The sequence below is a fragment of the Zalophus californianus genome, chromosome 16, assembly GCF_009762305.2.
Source record: "Zalophus californianus isolate mZalCal1 chromosome 16, mZalCal1.pri.v2, whole genome shotgun sequence".
In the NCBI taxonomy this organism is placed as follows: domain Eukaryota; kingdom Metazoa; phylum Chordata; class Mammalia; order Carnivora; family Otariidae; genus Zalophus; species Zalophus californianus.
In genome coordinates, this window is record NC_045610.1 from 16,423,338 (window position 1) to 16,443,943 (window position 20,606).

The following is a 20,606-nucleotide window of genomic DNA, read 5'->3' on the forward strand; positions in this document are numbered from 1 at the left end:
AGAATGAGAGAGAGAGAGTACATGAGAGGGGGTAAGGTCAGAGGGAGAAGCAGACTCCCCGCTGAGCAGGGAGTCCGATGCGGGACTCAATCCTGGGACTCCAGGATCATGACCTGAGCCGAAGGCAGTCGCTTAACCAACTGAGCCACCCAGGCACCCTTATTTACTTATTTTTAGAGAGAGGTGGGCGAGGGGCAGAGGGGGAGAGAGAGAGAGAGAGAGAGAGAGAGAATCTCAAGCAGACTCCCAGCTGAGTGCAGAGCCTGATGCGGGGCTTGATCTCACAACCCTGAGATCAATAACCTGAGCCAAAATCAAGAGTCAGGCGCCTAACCAACTGAGCCACCAACGCGCTCCATGGATGATGTTTTATTGTCCAAATCCTTCTCTTTTAACCCTCTAATACTTGGTAATTTAGATACTCCATAAACATTGAGAATTATGGTAAAGGTATGTGTTGACCTTTTTTATTGATCAGTTTGGAGGTTAATAAGTACTCCATGCTATCTGTGACTTTAAAATCCGAGAAAAATTTCCGTTTATTAAAGACCAGTAGGTTTGCTTAACTATTTACAAACTCAGCAGATTTATAAATTGCAGTGAAGTGGTTGCCTTAACTCCACATTAATCTCTGCTCCCAAAGAGAAAGCACACACAGGTATTTCATGCCGCCCACCTCTAAACCAGTGAAGGCTGTTCTCTTTGAGACAGGGAGAAAGTAGAGGCAGAAAGTAATGAAATTCAGAGAGGTAGAAGCTCAGCCTGTGTTGGGACTTTCAGGCTGTCACTTGTAACCTGGGTGGAAAGATGTGACCCCACCCCACTGCCCTCCTCCCCCGAAGCTCAGCAGGGGGAATGAACATGGGTAAGCATTCCAGCTTGGAACCCAACACCTTCAAACACCATGATCACTATCTGGGGGCAGCAAGAGGGTGACCTACATGATTCAAACCACAACCAGCCAAGTGTTTTGAAATAGTAGATCACAATGTTCTTCTCTGTATCATCATCCAAGTGTCACTCAGCTTGCTGATGCTGTGTTTGCTCCCGGGGCAAAGGTCACCCTGGGCTGCTTCCTCCCTCTGACGGCTTACTGGCTCCTAACACAAGTGGATTACTTTATCAACTGTCTGGCAACTCCTTATCTACTCACACACAAACTCAAAAGGCTTTTCCCTCCACATTTTACTTAGGAGCACCTAAAGTTCTTAAGTAAATGGGACTTTTTTTATGGCTTCCTTTTAATGTCAACCTTTGGGGCTGTATGGACAGAAAGGGTCATACCAGACATGTTCCAGCAATTCCACTTCTGGGTATTTACCCGAAAGAATGGAAAGCGGAGTCTCAAAAATATATCTGTACTCCAAGTTTGTAGCAGCATTATTCAGGATAGCTAAAATGTGGAAGCAACTCAAGTGTCCATCGATGGATGAATGGATAAGCAAAATGTGGTATCGACATACAGTGAAATATTATTCAGCCTTTAAAAAGAAGGAAATTCTGGGTGCCTGGGTGGCTCAGTCATTGGGCGTCTGCCTTTGGCTCAGGTCATGATCCCAGGGTCCTGGGATCGAACCCCGCATCGGGATCCCTGCTCGGTGGGAAGCCTGCTTCTCCCTCTCCCACTCCCCCTGCTTGTGTTCCCTCTCTCATTGTATCTTTATCTGTCAAATAAATAAATAAAATCTTAAAAAAAAAAAAGAAGGAAATTCTGGGGCGCCTGGGTAGCTCAGTTTGTTAAGCGTCTGACTTTGGCTCAGGTCATGGTCCCCGGGTCCTGGGATCCAGCCCCACGTCGGGCTCCCTGCTCAGTGGGGAGTCTGCTTGTCCCCCTGCCCCTAGTGTTCTCTCTCTCTCTCTCAAATAAATAAAAAAATCTTCTAAAAAAATTAAAATAAAATAAAAAGAAGGAAATCCTGTCATGCTACAGCATGAATGAAACTTGAGGACATCATGCTAAGTGAAATAAGCCAGTCACAAAAAGACAAACACTGTGTAATTCCAGTTACATGAGGTACTTACAGAGTAATCACATTCACAAAGACAGAAAGAATAGTGGTTGCCAGAGGCAGTGGGGAAGTGGGGGTTGGGGAGCTATTGTTTTATGGGTATAGTTTCAGTTTTGCAAGATGAAAAGAGTTATGGAGATGATGGTGATGATGGTTGTATAGCATTATAAATGTATTTAATACCACGGAACTGTACACTTAAAAAACTTTATGTGTATTACACTGCAATAAAAATTTTTGAAAAAAAAAGGGGATGTAGGGGTGCCTGGGTGGCTCAGTCAGTTAAGTGTCTGCCTTCAGCTCAGGTCATGATCCCAGGGTCCTGGGATCGAGCCCTGCATCGGGCTCCCTGCTCGGTGGGAAGCCTGCTTCTCCCTCTCCCACTCCCCCTGCTTGTGTTCCCTCTCTCGCTGTGTCTCTCTCTGTCAAATAAATAAATAAAATCTTTTAAAAAAAGGGGGGGATGTAATGTAATAGCCTCACCCTGTTTCCTATATTTGATGGCAATTATAATAAAATTTCCTTTTTGATAAAACAAACTATAAAAGTGCACATTAGGGGCACCTGGCTGGCTCAGTCAGTGGAGTGATCGACTCTTGATCTCAGGGTTGTGGGTTCAAGCCCCACGCTGGGTGTAGAAATTACTTAAAAATAAAATCTCTTAAAAAAAAGGTAAAAGAAAGTGCACATGAAAAACAGTATAATAGTAACAACAACAACAACAACAAAACCCTAGACATTGACCACTACCTCACATCAAGCACTTAGCAAAGCCTGCTTAACTTCAGGGTGCTGGGCTGGCTGCCACAAATCCCCAGGACTGGCTAAAAATATACATTCCAGGTTGTGCCCAGATCCACTGGGATTCCACTTCAGTGGGCCTGGGCACCAGGAATCTGTCTTTTTACAGTGCTCCTGCAAAAGACTCTGACTTGCAGTCAGTTCCTTACCTAGATTATTCTAGAAGTAGAAGAAGAAGAATTTAGTAACTTCCTCAATCATTCTTTCAGGCTAGTCAGTACACATTTGTCAAACACTTAAGACACATAAGGCTCAATGGCAGATGCTAGGAAAACAGAGGGTAAGTAAGAATATGAGTTATTATTCATTGAGTGCTCACTATGCATCAGGCTGAGTACGTACCATGGATTATTTCATTTAATTCTTTTTTTTTAAGATTTTCTTTATTTATTTGAGAGAGAGAGTACATGAGCAAGGAGAAGGGCGTGAAAGGGTGAGGGGCAGAGGGAGAGGGACAAGCAGGTTTCCTGCTGAGCTACTGATCTCAGGACCCTGAGATCATGACCTGAGCTGAAGTCACACGCTTAACCCACTGAGCCACCCAGGCGTCCCACTTCATTTAATTCTTAACAACATTCCAGGAGGTATATGCTATTAACACAACCATTTTACAGATGAGAAAATTGAGGCACAGAGAGGTTAAATAACTTTTTAAAGTCCTCACAGCTAGTAGTAAAAAATGTGGCTCCTGGGTCTGCACTCTTGACCACCATAAGCCAGTCCCTACTTCCAGCAAGCCTTGTGAAGTGGGGGGTAACATAGAAATTACCATAATAAGAGGCAGAATGAAACAAATGTGAAATTGAGACACAAAGACAAGTGCGGGGAGAGGAGCCATAGCCGGCATGACAGGTTTGGACTCAAGAGGTTTTTTCTACCCTTTTGCCAATCAGCTAAAGTAGTGTGAAATTCCCCAGCAAATCCTTGAATGGAGCCATAAAGAATCAGTAAGAGTCAACTCATCTGACCACAAGCAGAGATCCAGAGTTTGTTCTAACACACATCCTTCTTTGAGGTATGACACTAAACAAGCTCTATCTAGCCCAGAGACCAAGGAAGAGAGCTGGCTATTTCCACCTCTCAGTTTCTAAAACCCCTTGCTTTTATAATGTGTTCAGGGTGTGAGTCAGGTCAGCCTGGGAAGCGGTCAGACAAAAAACTGCCGATTCTGTGTTTTCTTTCCATTCTGTGACTACGACTGATTCACCTCAAGACTGATTGGCAGGGACAGAGAAAGCTGTCAGTCAATCTGGGAGCCAGGGAGCAAACTAATTAAGTCTGAATGAAGGTCACTGAGGTCACTGTTCTAGGTCATAAAAGTTCTGTGCTGGCTTCTCAGAGATTGTCTGCCAACTGCGGCAAAGACGCTGTCTTAACCCCACAGTGATCTCACTTCTTCAAAGATGTGACAGGCCCTGTGGTTCCAAAGAAACAAACTGGTTAAAAGAAGGCAGTGTGTGGCAATTTCTATTTCGAAGCAATGTGAAGTGCTGTATAGGACATCTTTTTGTTTCTTTTTTCCTTAATCCTAAAGATTAGCTTTTAAAGGGTCCCTCCTAAAAATATACTCTGGCTTTCATCAATTTTTAAAATTTATGATATATACATATGATTGTATTATATATACATATACCTCCCTCCACAAGTAACTACTGTAACAAGCTTAAATTACCTACTTTAACCCAACTTAAAAGAAGAAAAGAGATTTAATATTTGAATATCAAAATTCTGATTGTAAATGTCTTTTTTCCTCTAAGTTGGCTGCTCTCTCAATGAATATATAAGCACGATGACTAAGTTGCATGTCTCTCCAAATAAGTAACTCAGATGAAATGTGATTTACTGCCCAAATCTAATTTTGATAACCTAAATCAATGCTCTTATGGTATATAGGAATTTGAAGCATGAAATTAAAAATGAAAAGGTTGGGGGCACCTGGGTGGCTCAGTCGTTAAGTGTCTGCCTTCGGCTCAGGTCATGATCTCAGGGTCCTGGGATTGAGCCCCGCATCGGGCTCCCTGCTCCGCAGGAAGCCTGCTTCTCTCTCTCCCACTCCCTCTGCTTGTGTTCCCTCTCTCGCCGTGTCTCTCTCTGTCAAATAAATAAATAAAATCTTAAAATAAATAAATAAATAAATAAAAATAAAAAGGTTGTTTCCCTCCTTGTTCCCGCAGTAAACCAGACAAAAAACAAAAACAAGGCAGTCACCCTCCATGAGCTAAAAGTAGCAACAAGGAAATAAGCCCGGGGAGATGTTGATTTGGGGCATCTTTACTATGACTGTGGTGGTAAAGGCAGCTGAGGGTCCACCAAAGATTCCCGCCCCAGCCCCCTTCCCAGAGCACGGCTGTCGCAGGGAAGCAGCTGCCTGTTAGGTGCCACACTTGCCAGGACCCCTGAGTCTAAGAGGGGACACAGGCCTTGTCTCTGCCAATGCAATGCCAGCGAAAGAAATGGGTATCACTTCTGGGTTAAGAAGAGTTAAGAAGCACGTGTGTCTTCCCTCTCTTGTTTGCCCAGTACCCTCTGGAAGCTGAAAACTACCAGGACCTAGAGGAGGGCCCATACACAAGAGCCCGGGAGACTGTGTTCTAAGGGGACCACAGGAAGCAAACCTGCGCGTCAGGAATGCCTGCATCCACTGTCACGGGAACCAGAAGAAACTTCAGCTGTTAAACCACTGACATGCTGGAGTTGGTTTGTTACACAGGGTAGCACTATTCTCATGGCTTACTCCAAGGTGCTGAGATTAGGGGCTGGAGGAGGGAGGAAAGACTTATTAGTGAGTGAAGACGCACACTAGGAAAGAACATTTTCTTCTTCCATGGAAAACTCTTAACACAGGGACTGTAATCTCAGATGCCGAAAACACTAGGCCAGTAGCTATCAACACCTAAGCAGCGCTTATGATGTGACAGGCAGCTCTAAGCACTTACACTAACTCACTCGGTTCTCACCCATTTATTGGGTAAGCTATTAATATAACCCCCATTTTGCAGATGAAGAAACCGGGGCCCACAGGAGTTAAGTAATTTGCTTAAGGTTATACAGCTTGTACGTGGCAGAGGCAGGAGGCCAGGCAGGCAGCCCAGCTCCAGAGTCTTGCTTGTTTGCTACACGATACACACACCCCTCACAATGTGAGCAGAAAACAGGACCAGACGAGAGCTGAGGCGATTAGCAAAATCATGCCCGGTCTGAAGGGGTCAGCTGTCCAGCACGACCTGATGATTTCCACAGGTACCCAAGATCTTCCCATCTTTCAAGAAAAGCCGGAAATCCAGATTTTTATGGAAAGTTCTGGATTTCAAATTGTTTCCCTTTTGTTTTAACCTTCTGCAGCCCCAACAAAGTGCCTGGGCAGACCGCATGTGGCCCAGGGCCGGGCCACCTGCTGCCCTGGTTCTCAGGGTGGCTGTCTCCCAGGGCTGTGCCGTCTCCTGCCTGCCCAAAGGCCCTGGGGAGTTCTGAGTCTGGCAGCCAGAAGGGGAGTCAGCTCTGCAAACAGCAGATCCTTCAGGCCCATGGATATGAATAATTAATTTCTGTTTTCTCACTGCCGGCCCACAAAGGTTACCAACGAGCCCAGCATTCAAGGAAGCAGCTCCGTCCCCTTCTGAGACAATGAGGACAGGCATGGAAGATCCTGGGGGTATTCAGGGAGCCCCATAATGAAGTCCGGAGTGGCGGCCGGGGCTCAAAGGGAGCCCGCGGCTAGCGGCCAGGGCCTGTGTGCATGCTCCCTGCCTGGCTGCCTTGGTAGGGCCATCAGAGCGTCCGAGGCTCATTAGAGACAGACACTCTGGCTTTCACTGCTATCAGCGGGAGGGGGCTCTGAATTCCTCAAGATGCTTTATAATGAAACAAAAAGGCGCAATTATGCAGCCAAACTGAAGACAAGGCAGCTGCATACAAAGCAGGGCTTTCTCCATAATAGGACCAACCTCAGCGAGACAGTGCAGAGGCCTCACCTTCCTCCCCCGGGCTGCAGCTGTGAAGCATCCATAATTGGATGCTCCACTGCTCCAGCTCTTGGATTATTCAAACTGCAGGATTTCCCGAAGCCTTGGGTTTCAGTTAAGGATATGCCCAGGCAACAAGAGGAGCCACATACCATTTTTCACCCTTACTATTTCAGCAATACGTATGGCCAAACCAGTAATAACTGTGATGATAATAGTAAAATTAACCAGCACACATTGTATACTGTCAGGTGCTTTTCTAAGGGCTTTATATATTAAGTTATTTAATCTTTACACCAACCTAATTTGATATTGATATCATGTTATTATCACTCTGTCTACAGATATGGAAACTGAGGCACAAAAAAATTAACAGTGAAGTGGCAGAGCTGGGCTTTGAACCCAGGCAATGTGGTCCTAGACAGTATGCTCTTGACCATCATACCAGTGGCTGTTTGCGTTTACGCAGAGCTTACTGGATGCCAGGCGCTGTGCCACATATTTTCTGTACATTATTTCATTTAGTCTTTACAACACCAGGTGAGGTATAATCATCTCCATTGTACAGAATAGAAAATAGGTTTATAGAAGGGTGAAGTGACTTGGTTAAGGGCACAAATAACAAGTGGCCTACATACTAGATCCAAACCCAGATTTCTCTGATTCAAAGCCAGGCTCTTAACTATTACTTGGTCCAGAGTACCAGTTCATCTAACTTACTGGCTCATAACGGTTAGGCCTGGAAAACCTCTAGTCTAATCACCTTTTTTTTACAGGTGAGGAGGTGTAGCCTAGAGAGATTAAGAGTTAGTAGTAGAGGGGCACCTGGCTGGCTTGGTTGGTAGAGCATGAGACTCTTGATCTCGGGGTTGTGAGTTGGGGCCCCATGGGGGGTTATAGCGTTCACTTAAAAAAAAAAAGAGGGGCGCTTGAAGTGGCACAGTTGGTTAAGCATCTGCCTTCAACTCAGGTCATGATCCCAGGGTCCTGGGATGGAGCCCCATGTTGGGCTCCCTGCTCAGCGGGGAGTCTGCTTCTCCCTCTGCCTCTCCCCTGCTCATGCTCTCTCTCTCTCAAATAAATAAATAAAATCCTAAAAAGAAAAAAAAAAGAGTTAGTGGTGGGTTGTACTCGAGTAACTTTGGCCCCAGAAAGAGCTGGGTTCCAATCCTAGCTCTGTCCTTTATTAGCTGTGTGATTGGGCAAGTGACTCAATGTTTCTAGACTTATTAGTAGAGAATGGGAATAATAATACTCAGTTTCATGGGCGATAAGGTATGTGTGCAATATATATTCTAATAAACACTCAGCATGGCAAAACCATTTCATTATAGTCAGGTGGTCCCCAAATTACAGATGGATAATTTCAAACTTCTGCTTACAAATCTGCATTTGAAATAATGTGTAAGTGGTGAGTAGGTGGCCAGTATTGGCCCCCAAAGTCTAATTAACAAAGACCTTGAAAAAGTGCACTGCACTTCTGAAACTTTTCTGAGCAGCACCCCCATTGTGCAAAATCCCCAAGGAAATCACATTTATCAGAGATCTCAGCACTCAGATGTTTAGGCCTTCTACCATCACAAATAAAGTGAATATACTACCAGATCAATGACATTGTGGACAAGACAGGTTTCCATGGTTTTTAATTCTAGTATCCTTTTCATGATGTTAGTGATTTCATGATTTTGCACCTGGAACAGTGGACCATGCTGTGATGGCATGTTTGGTCCTCTGGCACAAACATCAAGATTGGTGATGTACATTTGGTTTCATTTTGGGATTCCTATTTTTGGTTGCCCAGGCTGGTTACTTATCAGGATATGCTCATGTGACCAGCACCCAATAATAGTCTCAAACCCTAAGACTCAAACAGACTCCCTACAGACTCCCTACAAACTCCCTACAAGCTACTCCCCACTCATTGGGAGTAGATATTCCACCTATGTCGTTGAGTTTGCTTTTAGAGAGAGGGCACTCCCACATGGCCTCAGGCAAGGAAAGACATCAAAGTCTATGCTGGATCTCTCTTGGGTCTGTCCATACATATATTTTTCTTTTTTTTTTTTTTTAAGATTTTTTATTTATTTATTTGACAGAGAGAGACACAGCGAGAGAGGGAACACAAGCAGCGGGAGTGGGAGAGGGAGAAGCAGGCTTCCCGCCAAGCAGGGAGCCCGATGCGGGGCTCGATCCCAGGACCCCGGGACCATGACCTGAGCCGAAGGCAGACGCCTAACGACTGAGCCACCCAGGCGCCCCATACATATATTTTCTTGCTGCTCTTGTTCTGTATCCTCTGTAAAAAAAATCTTAGCCATGAGTATAATCTTCTATTGAGTCTTATAAATTCTTCTAGCAAATCACTGAATAAAACAATGGTGAAACAATTTAGCCATTTCTAACATTGTTTTTCACATTTTTGAGACCCACCCTCTGATATATACCCACAAACAGCTATGGCTACCCCTTGGTCTTAGTGACCAACTCAGAGGTTTGTTTTGTTTTGTTTTAATACAGGTTCAGGGTGGAGTCTGAGATCCTGCATTTCTTTCTTCTTTTTTTAAATAGGCTCCATGCCCAATGTGGGGCTTGAATTCATGACCCTGACATTAAAAGTCACATGCTCTACTGACTGGGCCAGCCAGGTGCCCCAGGAGCTTAGAGGTTTTGAGGAAAATACTTTGATTTCTGAAGCTCCAAAGAGCCATTCTTCTTTATGAATGTAAGTCAGATATTTGTATCAGTCAGGACAAACTAGGTAATGCTGTAGTAACAAAGAGCACCAAACATTTCAGTGGCTTACAATGACAGTGGTTTATTTTTCACTCAGTACATGTCCACTGAAGATTGACTGGGAGTTCTGCTCTGTACTGCCCTCCCTCTAGGACCCAGGCTGACTGAACAGTCACCATCTGTACATTCCAGTAGCAAAGGGAAAAGAGGTCTCATACCAGCATTAAATACTCTGGGGCAGAAGCTGCACACATCACTTCCATTCAAACTCACTGGTTAGAACTAAGCAACGGTCTCTACCCAATTTCAAGGGAACCAGGAATGTAATCTTACCTACCATGCTCCTGGAAAGCAAGAGGGAATCAAAATATTTAGTTTACAGTCCTAACGACTAGCACAGGTCTCCATTAGTCAGGTTTGGAGTATTATCTTTCTCTTGTATTGTCCACCTTCAGGAAACAACACCCTCCCATAGCAGATTCTGAACTGGTGGGCAGGCAGACAGGGTAGTAAGCTAGAAATGCACATGTCAAAATCTCCTCTGGCATAACATAATAAAAAAATAAAATAAAAAAAAAAATAAATAAAATAAAATGTTAAAAAAAATCTCCTCGGGGGCATATGAAGTTTGAAAATGGCTTCAGGAAGAAAAACCACAGCCCTTGAGAATAATGGTTCTAGAATGTGTCTTATCAGCTGGTCCTACTGGCTCCCCAAAAAAGAGGAGAAGGGGGAAGAAGAGATAAAGATAAAAGCAAAGAAGGGGTGCCTGGGTGGCTCAGTAGGTTAAGAGTCTGACTCTTGATTTTGGTTCAGGTTGTGATATGAGGGTCATGAGATGGAGCCCTGCTTCTTGGGGCTCAGCACTCAGTGGGGAGTCGGCTTGAGATTCTCTCCCTCTCCCTCTGCCCCTCCCCCCAACTTGCACACATTCTCTCTCTCAAAATAAATAAATAAATCTAAAAGCAAACAAGAGGAAGAGGAGGAGAAAAAAGTAAAACGTCTTTAAATGCTGAGAGACCCCAACAGTCTGCCCAGTCTGTCCAAATCCCACAAAATTCTTGAAAAGACACAGTCATTCTTTTATTTGTTTAACAAATACACCAGGGCCCCTGGGTGGCTCTGCCTTCGGTTCAGGTCATGATCCCAACGGGGAGTCTGCTTCTCTCTCTCTGCCCCTCCCCCCACTCGTTCTCTCTTCTCTCTCTCTCAAATAAATAAAATCTTTAAAACAAACAAACAAACAAAAAGCCTCCAAATACAATACACCAGCATTGTGCTAGGGGCAGGGAGACTAGAATTTTAAAAAGTAGTCCTTTTCTAACACACGGGAGCTTTAAGGGTTTAGAATCCCGTGGGGGCAGACAAAGAGGCAAACGTTTTTAAACCGTATTATAATTGCTCAAATGAGCAAATGTACAAAGTGCAAGGAAGAACTGTGTGACCAACATTGGGCTGGTTTTCCAAAAGCCAATCAGTCTCCTCTCCTTAATGATCTTTACACAGAGGCTGAAGAGCCGACATCCCTGGTCCCCCCAGCCCTCCCTTCAGCTAATGATGGCCCTGTGATGTTGGCCAATAGCATGAAAGCAGCAGTTGCTGGGTAGGGCTTGAGGGAAAGCTTTTTAAAGGGACATCCAGTATGATCACTACAGTCCTCTGCACCCTACTCCCTCTCTGAAACATGAGCACACATCTGGTGATGCAGCAGATTTTTTTTAACCCTGAGGCAACAGGCAAGAGGACAAACACCTTTCTGCTACGTAATGGGGAAATCTGGGGTCCTGACTACACTGCTAAGCCAGTCCAGAAAGCCTACCTCTGGAGTTCTTAGGACTGGAGGAAGACAAATCCTTCTCTGGTCAAGTCATTGCATTAGTTTCTATTGCCATTAACAAATGATCACAAGTTTTGCGGCTTAAAAAATACCAATGTATTATCTATAGGGGAGAAGTCTGACAGGGTCTGACACTGGGCTAAAATCAAGGTGCTTTCCAGAGGCTCTAGAAGGTAATTAGTTCCCTTTCCTTTTCCAGCTTCTAGAGGCTGCTCATACTGCTTGGCTCAAGGCCCCCTTCCTTCCTCTTCAAAGCTAGCAACAGTGAGTTGAGTCCTTAGCACATTGCATCACTCTGACCTCTTCTACCTCCTTCTTCCATTTTTAAGACCTTCATTACTACATTGGGCCCACCTGGGTAATCCAGAATTATTTCCCCATGTCAAGGTCCTTAATGTTTTTTTTTTTTGGAGCCAGATAGAGCGTGCCCGAATGGTGGGAGGGGCAGAGGGAGAGAGAGAATCTCAAGCAGACTCAATGCTAAGTACAGATGTGGGGCTCAATCATATGACCCTGAGATCATGACCTGAGCTGAAATCAACAGTCAGACACTAAACCAAGTGAGCCACTCCAGGGCCTCTCAAGGTCCTTAATTTGATCACATCTGCAAAGTTTCTTTTGCCCTGTAAGGTAACATACTCATAGGTTCCAGGGATTGGGACCTGAACATATTTGGGGGCCATTATTCTGCATACCACAGTCATTATGGCAGTTTTCTCTTATCTGCAGCCAAGTGCATGCCTAACTGACACCCAGCTCTCAGGTCTACCGAGGAAAGCAGGGGAGGCTTTACGGATGAAGTAGCCTCCTAGCTGAGACCTGAGGGATGCACAGTCATTTGTCCTATGGGCAAATACGGAAAGGGCATTCCAGGGCAAGGGTGTAGCACACAGAGGGGAACAAGTATGCAAGGTATGTTTGGAAACTACAAGCAGTTCAGTATTGCTAGAGCGTCAAGCGTCTGACTGTATGGGGTGGGGGAGGGTGAAGATGAGGGTGGACCGCATCACAAATGGCTGGGTACATTTGCATCTAAGAAGCTCCGATTTTACTTTGTAGGTGGCAGAGAGTCATTGAAGAATGCAAGCAGGGGGTGCATAATTAGATTTAGGGGCAAGAGCAATCCTGTTGGCTTTCATGTGGAAGCCATGGGGAGGGAGGCTGGAGGAGACAGGCTGAGGCCAGAGGCAGAACAAGACGTTATTGCACTGGTTTATATCAGGGGCAATGAAATCAAAGTCTAGATATTCATGAACGTTGTTGGAGCACCTCCTATATGTGCTGTGACATTCTGGGGCTACAAAGGCAAATAAGACACAGGTCGGAGCAAGGGCGCCTCTCACCCTGCCAACCACAACCCCAGGGCAGGAATGACGGGTGCTCGTGGAACTCAAGTTGGGGGTGTTCTGCCCCCCTACCCCAAGTCCAGGAAACAGAGACAGGGTGGGGTGCGGCCTGGGGGCGGGGGGAACTCAAAGGGGCACCAGGACCATCGCAATGACGGGAAAGCAACTGAAGAAGCGATGGCCCTTTCCTGCCCCTATCTCACCTAAACGTGCCCTGATGTCCCCCCCAAATCGGGCCTAGTTATTTTAAGTCACTGCATGGGGTGAGTTAGAAGAGGAACTGGTGTGGTTACAGGAGAAGCCTAGGACTCAAACACTGCCCCCCCCCACCCCCCGCCACAGACGGAAATGGTCAGCATTAGAGACTAGGGATGGTCGCACAACTTTGTGACTTTACTAAAAACTCATGACTTTAAAGGGGTGAGTTATATATGATGTGAATTATCTCCCAATAAAAATAACTAATTTTTTAAACAGGAGAAAAATAACCCCACCCCTGAGCCCTAAGGGAACCTGGGCTTGTGAGGTCACTGATCAGAACCTCAGTTTCCTCCTCTGCCAAATGAGAACAGTGGTAAAGAACAGTAGACTGTTATATGTGATCATATATTATCATATGTGTGATATATTATCATATATGTGATCATATATTCTCACATATATGTGATCATGCAAGTTAAACTCTTAACATAGCGCCTTGCGGGTAGTAGTTGCTAAACATATTCAGGTTCTTCTCCTCTTAAGTGCCAACGAAATTTTTAAAACAATCATTTTTCTCAGCAGCCACAAGATGTGACATAAGCTCTAGGCAAGCTCCCTTCAGACAGCCTCGTCTCAGGCTGACTAGAGAATGGGAAGACAGCGATAGGAACCAAAGCCCACACTCACTGCAGAAAGACTGAAGGTTGAGTCTGCAGTTGTGCGGTGCAGAGATATTGAGCAAGACTTGCGTGGTGTAAATACAGCTACGCAGAGTGGTGGTAAAGAAAATCAGGTGGGCACAGAGATTTCTGCTTATAATTCTAGTTTGGTATACAAACTCATCCGGTTTCCAAAACAGCCAAGCCTGCCCCCACACCTGGACAAGTCCATGTGGCTATACAGCACAGCCCTGATGTTTGGAGATGACCCATGCCCCATGCTCCTCAAAACCACAATGAGCCAGAAACAAGCCCTACACAACCGGAATTTTCCAGCCTAGTACCGAGGCAGGTGATTTATTTTTTCACCGAACTTCCCATTTGTGATATTCCAAAATCAACCAGGTACTTATCAAGTGCCTGTCCTGTGCCCAGCCCTGTGAAGGATATTGTGAGGGAGGAAAAAAGAGGCATAAGCTGGGGTCCTGCTCTCAAGCAGCCAAGCTAACCTCTGAGTTGGAAAGCAACACTTCACAGTAAACATATAAAAGGCATTGTGCCTTGCACAGAGCAGTGGATCAGTCATCATTTGTTCGTTGGGTCAATGAATTAATAGAGGGCACAATAATAAGACAATTGTGTGAATGTGGGGCTCACTCTAAGAACCACAAGATGGGCTGGAGTAGTTGGAAAAGCCTTGTGCCAGAGGCTGCTAGCTGCCTACTCAATATCAATTCTTCCATTTTTCCTCGTAACAGAGCCCCTATTTTATTTGAGATGGCCGTATGCCCAGATAAAATATTACATTTCCCAGCTTCCCTTGTAGCTAGAGGGTGCTAATGAGATCTAATTGTTAGGAGAGGCTACCAGGAAAGTGCCTTAAAAGGCAGACCAACAGCTGCCACTCACTCATGTGTCCTTCCTCCCTTCCTTCTAATTCTCATCTGAAACATGAGTGTGATGGCTGGATTTCCAGCAGCTATTTTGGACCATGAGGCAACCTTGAGAGAGAAAAGCATGAATACAAAAAAGCCCAAATTCCTGATGATCATGGAGTCACCATACTCTCCCCGGACTGCTTGCTTCTGGCATTCTTTTACTTGAAAGGCAAATAAACCTCTATTTTGCCTAAACTATTTTTGTGGGTTTTGTCATATGCAGCAAACCCATATCTTAACTAACACAAGTTTCCACAGAAAAGCCAGGCTTTAAAGGAAGAGTTGGTTTTGTGACTGGGTGGGCGGGGATGGAAGGGCATCTCAAATGCCAGAAAGAGCAAAGGGAAAGACACTGGCAGGAGTGAGCACTGGCTGAAATCAAGTGGGTAAAGAGTAGGAAATAAAGAGAAGCCAGATGATGGTTTTGTAGATGTCAGGGAAAACAGGGATTGACTGGGGAAGGACCAGGGACCACAAAGCAATAAGAAAGCTTGGGGTGCCTGAGGAGCTCAGTCGGTTGGGCGTCCAACTCTTGGTTCCAGCTCGGGTCATGATCTCGGGGTTGTGAGATGGAGCCCCATGGCATGGCAGGCTCTGTGCCCACCAGGGAGTCTGCTTCTCTCCCTTTCCTGATCCCTCTGCCCCTCCCCACACACACGCTCTCCCTCTTTCTCTCCAAAATAAATAGATAAATCTTTTAAAAAAGAAAGAAAAAAAGGAAGAAAAAAGCTGTCTCCCTCCAAAGGAGCAAAACACCTGTGGACCTGGAGGGAGAACGAAAGGAGAAAAAGAGGCAGAAGAGGCTGGGGGAACTTCATTACATGAGGAGACAGGAGTATGAGCTGTGGCCTGGACTTAGAACAGTAACAACACCATCACGCTTTATTAAATGCTTATGTGCCTGGCCCTGGGCTATGCACTCTCCACACACTTATCTCATTTACGCTTCACGACACGGCTATGACATAGTCCTATCATCACCTGCATCTGGCAGACAAAGAACCTGGGGCTTAGAGAGAGTCAGTAACTTACCCAATGTAAGCCTCACAACCCTGGAAGCTGGCTCCCAACAACTCCATTTGTCAGATGAGGAATGTGTTTGTCCCATTTTTTCAAAGCCAGGAAAACTGGTCAAGATCCTGATTTTCAAACGTAAAGATCCAGAACCAAGTATAGAGTCGATTGCGTTTGTGAATACTCTCTTAACCAGAAGAAAAACAAATAGATGAGGAAGAGAAAAGTTTTGAGTCTTGGTTGTGCTTACTATGTGTAGAGGAGGAAGGACTTGTTCAACAAACCCACCCATACTCCCTGGCTGGCTGGTCCAGGGCCCCTGAGGTGCAGATAGTGCTAAGATTGCGGGAGTGAGGGGAGGGTGGAAGTAAGCACTGAGAAACCGAGCAAACAGCGACACAATGTCACCTCCAGGGATAAATGAATCACAGCCAACCAGCGGCTCATGTGTCTCAGAGAGTGTTTTAGTATCTTTCCACACCAGGGAATGGAAAAAAAAAAAAATTATCACAGCTAAGGCCGAAAACTCAATACTTTGAATTAAGTTATTCAGATACAACCACTGAACACAAGGAATTCTTCCTGGAGGTAAAATCTCATCAGTCACTCGAGGGAAGGGGGAAGAAACCCATCCGGTTACAAATGATTTAGGTAACATGAGTACCTAATAGGAAGTGCACTGCCCATGCAGATTAGAAATAAAAAAAATCTCCTTTGGGGACGCCTGGGTGGCTCAGTCAGTTAAGCGACTGCCTTCGGCCCGGGTCATGATCCCAGGGTCCTGGGATCGAGTCCCACATCAGGCTCCTTGCTCAGCGGGGAGCCTGTTTCTCCCTCTCTCTCCTTCTGCTTGTGCTCTCTCTGTCAAATAAATAAAATCTTTAAAAAAAAAAAAAATCTCCTTTGGCAGCCTGGCAGAATCTGATGGCAGGGCCTCCCAAGTTCAGAAATCTAGAATTCTAGAGCTGGCTGAGGACAGCACTACATGTTGGAAGTTAAAGAGTGTGATGTTTGTAAGACTGCCCTGAGTTCAAGCTGATTCCATCACAAGCTGTTTGACTCTGGGTACATTTCTTTACCTCTCCTAGCCTCAGCACCTTACCTGTAAGATAGCACTAGTAATTTCCACCCCCTGAGATGGCTAGGAGGCTAAAGGAGGTGGCCTACTGTTCCTGTCACCATGACATTGACAGAACTTAGGTCTTCAGAGTTCTCTGCTTCAAATTCTAGGAGAGAAAAGGCCACAGGACAATGGAAAGAGCCTCGTCCTGGCTCATGAGCCCAGCCTTGAGGGTCATAAGCATGTGACCTTGAGGTTACTTTTAGGTCTCCGGGGCTCTGTCTGGAGAGGGGCAGAAGTAGACGTACTCTAAGATCTCTTCCTCTTCTAGACTCTTGAATGTCACTAAGATCCAGATGAACAGTCCTTAGTCATTCATTTCAGGATGTACCAAGTTACCTGATAGAAAGCTGTTTCTTTATCTATCCCAGGAGCCAAAGAGTTAGGGAGAACCATAAAGGCAGGTCACCGACTTTTGCAGTCTTGGGCCTTAACACAGACCTGGCATGAAGTAAGACCTTGATAAATTCTCGTTGAGTGGAGCAGATGAATGAACAAAGGAAGGATTTCAAGGGCCAGCCAAAACAGAGAACACTTGCCCTCCACTGAGCAAAGTTTAAGGCAAGAAGAAAATGCTGCCAATTTAAAATACTAATGATATTTATTTTGTCATCCGAACTACAACCAGAATATCTGATGAATCATTTGCCAGTCAAGAGGATGCCTGATGCTGAAAAGCCACCTTTGGGCTTTGCTAGAAGAGTGTACTTTGGTGCAAAAGGAGTATAGATGTGGCACAGGGGAGGCCACAGCCTCCCGAAGAGAGGCAGAAGCCCCGAGAAGGAAATGTCGACCAAACTCTATGGCAGGAGGGGTAAGGAAGCATGTCACCACGAGGCCTCCGCATGTGGACATGAAGTTGTGTCTGCCCAAGAGTGCCCCGCTGAAGAGGGGAGATCTAAAATACAGCAGGTGGTCTGCTCCCCTGTGAGGCCAAGTCCACCCAGGAGCCCCATGGGTGGGCGGCAGCCCTGAGGGTTGACCCCAGCAGCAGATGGACAGGGGTCTGCTGGGGACTTCAGCAATGAAGCAAATCACAATAATGTACACAGGGGCGCCTGGGTGGCTCAGTCGATTAAGTGTCTGCCTTCGGCTCAGGTCATGATCCCAGGGTCCTGGGATCGAGCTTCAAGTTGGACTCCCTGCTCAGTGGAGAGCCTGCTTCTCCCTCTCCCTCTGCTGCTCCTGTTGCTTGTGCTCTCTATCTCTCTTGCGCACTCTCTCTGTCAAATAAAGACATAAAATCTTTAAAAAAAAAGATTAAAAAAAAAAAGAACTGGCATTCTAACTTATACTCAGGGTTGGCTACTATGTGTAGAAACAGATCCAAATGTGTCTTTGGATGGGAATCTACCTTTCGTAAGAGAAAACAGACCTTTTCCAAGGAGGGGGGCATCTCTCCCTCTGGGCCTTTTTATGCAGCTCTCACGTGGCTCTCTCTCTCCTTAAGACCTCGAGACTGAATGGCCCAATAAAACCCAACCTTCAGTTGAGGATCTCTGAATACAAATAATGGGCATGATTGCTAGTGAAGGAAAAACATGAGGGCCAAGCCAGAAAGAGAGCATCATGAGCCAAGACTTGGCCCTGGGTCCTGCCCTGCTCCTGGAAGTTTCTAGAAAGAGCCAGAGCCAAGCTAGGAAAAAAACACATGCCTCATAGAAAACCAAACCACCTGTGATTCGGAATGGCCTGGGAATGAGAATCTTTGAAGCATCAACTCAAAGAAGATGACCTGTAGTCATGGTTAGTTAAGTAGGTACCGTGGGTACCTACTATGTGTCAAGACGTGTTCAAAGCCCTTTAGAGACAAAATCCCATTTATTACTCATATCAACAGTATGATATAAGCAGGGCTTATTAGTCTCATTTTACAGATGAGGAAACCGAGACACAGAAAATTCAAATAACTTCTTCCAAGTTCACATGATCAGTCTAGCTTCAAAGCCCATAGTCTTTATCAGCATTTTCAAACCTTTTTGTCCAATCCACAGCAAGAAATACATTCTATATCAGGACTCAATATACACTCACACATTTATACATAAATGAAACAAAGTTTTAAAACAGAAAATACTCACCATTACAACGGGCAATTCACTCCCATGTTTTCTCTTCTATTCCATCCTATTAAAAAATATATCACTTGGGCGCATGGTAGCACAGCCGGTTAAGCATCTGCCTTTGGCTTAGGTCACAATCTCAGGGGCCTGGGACTGAGCCCTGCATGGGGCTCCATGCTCAGTAGGGAGTCTACTTCTCCCTCTGCCCCCCCCCCATTGTGCTTTTTCTCTCTCTCTCAAAAATAAATAAATAAAATCTTTAAAAAAATATATCACTCAACAAATATTTATGGAATACCTAATATGTGTTAGACACTGTTCTAGGCTTTGGGGCTATGTCGGTGGATGAAAAAGATAAAAATCCTTGCCCTCTTGGACCTTGCATTTTACTGGATAGAGAGTAGATAAGATCAACATGCAAAATTGTAGCATCTGAAGTGGTAATCTGGTGAGTGCTATGGAGAAAAATAAAGCACGATGGCCCAGAGTGGCTGAGGAAAGCCTCTCGATGCTTTCATTCCCCACTACACTGATTTCAGTGGGCTGTCACCCACCGGGTGAAAAGCCCTGCCCTTAGTCCATCCACTCTAGTGACTCTCTCATCCACTCTTAGTCCATCCACTCTAGTGGCTCTTTCTCCAAGGCCGTGTGCACATGCACACATGTACGTGATTGGGTGCACATGCGTATACGTGTATAGGCATGCATGTACGTGTGCGCATGCGTGAATGCATGTGCATGTCCGCCCCAGTCACTCCCTCATGGAGGAAGGCAGGGAGGCTTTGGAGGTAGGGCCCCGACAACAGCTGTCCGGGGGGGGGGGGGGGGGTTCTATCCACAAGCCAGCCCTGCAGCGGGGTTCCGGAGTGAGGCCTAAAATACAGCCCAGGCACCACTAGCCAAAGCCACAGAAGTGCCAGACATGTGACTGGGCCGGAGCCTTTAATCCAGAGGGATGAGAATCTTTTTATCATTGGTCCACCCAGAGCGGGCACCTTTTGTAATTCGTTAGTCCAGAGGGAATGCTAATTCCTAATCTGCATCAAGATGCTCTTTGCGCTAGAATGCCCTTAGGGAGAGAAGAGACAGCCGCACAGAAATAAAAATAACTCCCTGGGGAAAATCCAGTGCATTGGGCATACCTGAAGGGGTGATTGATGTGGGTCTCCAGGAAGATGGGATTGGAGTCAGCTCTGAAGCTGCTCTGGGCCACTTGTGTAGCTGCCATTCAGTATTTGGAACTTGGCACTAGAGTGAAATCTTCAGACTCTTCCCTTAAGTCAAAGGGGTACACAAAAATATTACTAGCATGGGCAGCAAAAGCATTACCTATGGGAAAAGCAGCCAATCTCTGCTAATGAATAAGTGTAATTGATCACAACAGATGACTTGATGGACCTTCCAAATGTGCTTTTAGCAAAGTGGACAGTTTTTCATTCAAATGCAAACTCACCCAGATAAGATCTAATAATGGAGATTTTGGAACAATCCCAGCATCAGTGATTACTTTTTTTTTTTTTCTCCTTCACGGAGCAGGAAGGCATCTTAAGTTCCTGATCACGATTTGACCCAGCCAGATATCAATTTATGCTTTCCCTATGACTGAGGAGACTCTGACGATCCCAGGGGCAGCAAAGGAGCAGTCACAGGCCCTCCTCACATCCCTATCTGTCCTTTCCTCCTCAGCCCCATTCCCACTCCCTGACCTATGAGGATTGGGTGGCTGGGAGACATTCAGTTCCATGCAGTCATCCATTTATTCAAGAAATATTTAGTGAGCACTTACTATGTGCAAGGCACCATACTGACTGCCACAAGGGGATTCAAAGATGGCTAGGACCAGGTCCTGTCCTAAAAATAGAGGGCAGATGTCAGGGGAAACAACAAATGACAGAAGCCCCGAGTGGGGCTCTCAACTCACTT

General features: G+C 45.5%; 1 protein-coding gene across 3 annotated transcripts in view; it reads right to left on the bottom strand.

The window, feature by feature from the left end:
* The window catches only part of ABR (ABR activator of RhoGEF and GTPase), a 175,248-nt gene that overhangs the window by 152,687 nt on the left and 1,955 nt on the right, over positions 1 to 20,606 (bottom strand). The window lies entirely within an intron of this gene.